Raw genomic sequence first — 5,704 nt, 5'->3', positions numbered from 1 at the left:
CAACTAGTAAATCATATTTACCTTGTGCTTCTTTTAAGGCAGGGGCCTGAAGACATTCCTCAGTTAAGACAAATCTCAGGTCATCTATTACTAGTGTTGAATTCAGATTTTTTTTCCATGTTGAGTAATTATCGCCGTTTAGTTTCTCGGAAGCTAAGAGTTGATCTAAAGAGCTAGTCATGCTGAAAAGGAAACATATCTTTTTTAGTAAAAAATATTAATCTTTTAAATCCAATCAAGTTTAGCAAAAAATCTAATAATGTACCCTTCATTATTATATTTTTTTTATAAAAATCAAATTCCCTTTCTTCTCACGCATCCGGCGCCCCCGCCTCAATTTCTTTTTCCTTCACCAAAGCCTACCTTCAATTGCCATCGACGCAATCACAGCATCTCCTGCCGCCGACTTCGACTAGCATCTCCCACCGCCGACCTCGACCAGCATTTCCTTGTCGCTGACCATTCGCGTTGCCCAGATCTGATTTTAGCTGCTCGCCGCTGACTGTTCGCGGCGCCCAGATCTGGTTCCGGTCTCCCACGCTAAGTCATTCGTGCTCATGTGCCGCCAGATCTGCTCACGCCAAGCCACGTCGTCGGATCTGAAGCCGCACCGTCGACGTCCAGCCGCCCAGGTCCACGCCGCCTAGTCATACGCACTCCCAGCCAGCCGTGCCCTCCCCTCGCCGTTAGCTCGACCTTGTCGTCAAACCAGCTTCCATTGTAAATCTTCTTCACCACTTGGTTCTAATCGAATCTTGGTTGGAGTAAGATTTTTGCGTAAGTTTTTGGGTGTTTTTGTTATTCTTGGTTGTTTTCTGGATCACTTGTTATCTCTTGGGTTTATAATAGTGTTCTTCCTTGCATTTAGAGGTTAATTGGGGGTTTTGGAGGAGAATTTGTATGTTGTCCAACGGGTGTTGAAATTCCTTTTTCGCGGCGATTTGGTAAGTTTCAAGACTTGGTAACCCCCATTGTGGTTTGGTTTGGGGATTGTTAGATTAAATTTTATATGTTTGGTTTTGGGTTAAAATTTTTAATATCCCTTGGGTTTGGATTTTAGATTCAAGACTTGAGACGTTTAGGGTGTTGCTCATCAAAGTAAAGGCCAATTATCTTTTGAAGTTTGGTAAGTTTGGAGTAAGTTGTTGGGTGGTTATTTTGAATTAAGATTAATTGTGGAGAATTAAGTTATTAATTTTGAACTTTGTGTATGTTTAGGTAACCAACAGAAGTGGGTTTTGGAATTAAGTTTAGACCAAGCTATAGTTTAGGTAAAGTAAAGGTCTTTGAATAATTTGGTTAATTGGAGTTAGACCCAAAATATTGATTTAAATATTGGATTTATCTTAGGTGTTACTTGTCTTGAAAAGGATAAAAGAGAGAGAGTTGCAAATAAAACCCGCCCTCTGTTGAGCATATAGTCTCTCCTCAGATCGCAATTTAGTAAAGGCTATCTTGACATCCATCTGCCAAATTTCATAGTCAATAAAAGGTGGCAATGGATAAGAGTATTCTAATAGACTTTAAAGCATGCAACGGGAGAGAAAGTTTCTTCATAGTTCACTCCCTCTCTCTGGATAACACTTTGCCAACCAAGTCGAGCCTTAAAGTCTGTACTTTACAACTTGGTCTCGTTTTTTCTTGTAGGATCCAACTTACAACCAATTGGTTTTACCATCATTTGGTTGATTTACAGGTTTAAAAAGAATTGAAGTACATAGACTCTATTTCGAGGTCCATGGCTTTGATCCTGATCTAATGGTACATCTTTTATCGCCGGTTTAATGGTCGATGGATCGTCTATTTGTCATCAGGTATGACGACTTGTGTTTCTGTTAAACCCAAGTAACGGTCAGGCATGTAAACAACCCTCCACTACGTCGAGGCATTCTCAACTCTTGAGAAGGATGATGACTGACCAGAATGTTACTAGTTTTATCTACTACTTTATAGTAGATGAACTAGTTCTATCTGTAGCGTCTTTGAAATTTCATTTTCATACTTAGTCTACTGCGAGTTGATGACTTCTTTGTGGTCTTCCTCTAAGAATGTGGCATTTGTCGATAACAAATACCTTTTTCTCTTGAGGATTCGTAAATAGAACCATCTTTTGTTTCTTTTGATAACCTACAAATAGGCATAGTTTTGAAACGACGTTCCAATTTTTTTAGGATTTTGTGCCAACATGTGTGCCGGGCATCCAAATCCTAAAGTGATGTAAACTGCCTTTAACGCCCATTGATATAGCTCATAAGGTGTTTTCTCAAACACTTTTAGAGGGAACGTTATTCAAAATATAGACAGCAGTCTCTAATGCAATATCCCCAAAAGGAATCAGATAACTCAGCAAAGCTCATCATTGAGCGAACCATGTCAACAAGGTTATGTTTTCTTCTTTCAGATAACACCGTTCTGTGAGGCATATTAGGTGCAGAGAGTTATGGCTTGATTCCGTGTTCTATATCATATAGTCCTGAAATCTTAAGTCCATGTACTTCCCACCTCGATCTGATCGTAGTGTTTAAATTGTTTTAAGCTAACTGGTTCTCAACCTCAGCCTTATATTCTTTGAACTTTCAAAAGAATCAGACTTGTGATGCATTAGGTAAATATGACCATACCTTGAGATAATCATTCAATAAAACTGATGAAATATTTATACCCACTCGAGCTTTTGACATTCATCGGTCTATAGAGTCCCCAAATGTACGAGCTCTAAGGGTATTGTGGCTCTGAGACCTTTTCCAGTAAAAGATCTCTTAGTCATTTTTCCCTCAAGACAAGACTCACATGGAGGTAAAGAATTGTCTTTCTAACTGATTTAGGAGTCCATTCTTAACCAATTCTCAATTCCTTTTAAGATTTTATGTGGCCAAGTCCTTAAGGTGCCATAGATAGGCATTAGAAGAACTTTTTGTCTTTTATTTTGAGTTTCGCTGTTTCTAAACATCTTATATTTAAGAAAAATTTTGCTTTAATTGGTCTTAACTTATATAAGTTGTTTTCAAGTATAGCAGAACAAAATTTGAATACCTTTTCTGAATAAAATGAATGCTTTCATTAAACTCAAAAGATATTTTATACATTTATTCCATAATACAAGTGATAGATATTAAATTCCTCTTCATAAGAGGTGCATACAAAACATCTTTAAGTATGATATATCTATCGTTGAAAAAACAACTTCAAGTCTCCCACTGCTTCGGCCGAGACAACCTCTCCCTGTTTCAACCTTGAGGTGATCTTGCCTTCTTTCAAGCTTTTTCCAGGAACTAGTTTTCCTGAAAAAAACATAAATATGATTAGTGGCTCCTAAATACCATATCCAGGTTGAGGTAATCTTATTCCATTAAACATGTTTCCAGCAACTAGTAAAATCATATTTACCTTGTGCTTCTTTTAAGGCAGGGGCCTGAAGACATTCCTCAGTTAAGACAAATCTCAGGTCATCCTATTACTAGTGTTGAATTCAGATTTTTTTTCCCATGTTGAGTAATATATCGCCGTTTAGTTTCTCGGAAGCTAGAGTGTATCTAAAGAGCTAGTCATGCTGAAAAGGAAACATATCTTTTTTAGTAAAAAATATTAATCCTTTTAAATCCAATCAAGTTTAGCAAAAATACTAATAATGTACCCTTCATTATTATATTTTTTTTATAAAATCAAATTCCCTTTCTTCTCACGCATCCGGCGCCCCCGCCTCAATTTCTTTTTCCTTCACCAAAGCCTACCTTCAATTGCCATCGACGCAATCAAAGCATCTCCTGCCGCGTGACTTCGAATAGCATCTCCCACGCCGACCTCGACCAGCATTTCTGTTCGCTGACCATTCGCGTTGCCCAGATCTGATTTTAGCTGCTCGCCGCTGACTGTTCGCGGCGCCCAGATCTGGTTCCGGTCTCCCACTCAAGTCATTCGTGCTCATGTGCCGCCAGATCTGCTCAGCCAAGCCACGTCGTCGGATCTGAAGCCGCACCGTCGACGTCCACCGCCCAGGTCCACGCCGCCTAGTCATACGCACTCCAGCCAGCCGTGCCTCCCCTCGCCGTTAGCTCGACCTTGTCGTCAAACCAGCTTCCATTGTAAATATCTTCTTCACCACTTGGTTCTAATCGAATCTTGGTTGGAGTAAGATTTTTGCGTAAGTTTTTGGGTGTTTTTGTTATTCTTGGTTGTTTTCTGGATCACTTGTTATCTCTTGGGTTTATAATAATGTTCTTTCCTTGCATTTAGAGGTTAATTGGGGGTTTTGGAGGAGAATTTGTATGTTGTCCAACGGGTGTTGAAATTCCTTTTTCGCGGCGATTTGGGTAAGTTCAAACTTGGTAACCCCCATTGTGGTTTGGTTTGGGGATTGTTAGATTAAAATTTTATATGTTTGGTTTTGGGTTAAATTTTTAATATCCCTTGGGTTTGGATTTTAGATTCAAGACTTGAGACGTTTAGGGTGTTTGCTCATCAAAGTAAAGGCCAATTATCTTTTGAAGTTTGGTAATTTGGAGTAAGTTGTTGGGTGGTTATTTTGAATTAAGATTAATTGTGGAGAATTAAGTTATTAATTTTGAACTTTGTGTATGTTTAGGTAACCAACAGAAGTGGGTTTTGGAATTAAAGTTTAGACCATAGCTATAGTTTTAGGTAAAGTAAAGGTCTTTGAATAATTGGTTAATTTGGAGTTAGACCCAAAATATTGATTTAAATATTGGATTTATCTTAGGTTTACTTGTCTTGAAAAGGATAAGCTTGCTTGGGCTTTTTTTGGATTTTAACTTTGAGGTAAGTAATCTTACCACTGGAATTGCTACGGGTGAGACTTTAGATGTATGCTAGCATCGGTAAATAATGTTACCTGCATAATGATAGGCATGATAGACTGATAGTATAATATGACCAAAGTATGTCTTGGTTACGAGATTTAATTATATTATTCACATAAGACACTGGAAATGCTGTATGAGATCGTATTGTTTCCATATGGTTGTATTTGAATCTGATGATTGTTTGAGGTATACATGTATTTGTAAACCTGATTTTGAGGTATATAGTATGTGTAGCCCATGATGTTGTGTTTATATGTATGTACATAGTTCGTACAGTGATAGATGTATGATGTTGAGACTGTGTAAATATCCTCTTACTGATTAGTTAGATGCCCCTTAGATTTTATGTTTCCTTCGGGAATGCACAGTTCTGTGGTTGCTCTTATCGGTTCACAGAGTTTGTTGTTTCGGATTTAGGGATTTCACCAGATGATTATGAATGTTGAGACTGTGCAAAGTCCTTACTGATTAGTTACAATCCCCATTAAGTATTTTGTGTCTTACTTCGGGATCACCAGTTTGTGTTTCTTTCGGATTCACCAGTTATATGTTTCTGTTTGGATTGTCATCAGTTTTGTGTCCTTTCTTTGGTTCACAGTTTGTGTTTCCTTAGAGAGTTCACCTAGTTTGTAGTTTTCCTTCGGGATATACAAATTGTGTCTCCTTCGGGATTTCGCCCAGAGAATGGGCAACTTAACATAATAGGATAAAACGTCAGGTCTCTTTTGTTTACATGTGGATTATGTGTTCCCATGAGAGGTTCTAGAGCAAGTTATATGTTTCACCAGAGTGGTTATTTTAGAGGACATAATGTCTAGCCTACCCAGTATGGGGTTACTTACTAGAGTATTTTAACTCATAATCTTTCTCATGTTGTGTTTCGG

The sequence above is a fragment of the Benincasa hispida genome, chromosome 10 (genome assembly GCF_009727055.1).
Source record: "Benincasa hispida cultivar B227 chromosome 10, ASM972705v1, whole genome shotgun sequence".
Classification (NCBI taxonomy): Eukaryota; Viridiplantae; Streptophyta; class Magnoliopsida; order Cucurbitales; family Cucurbitaceae; genus Benincasa; species Benincasa hispida.
Note: the sequence above shows the minus strand (reverse complement) of the source record.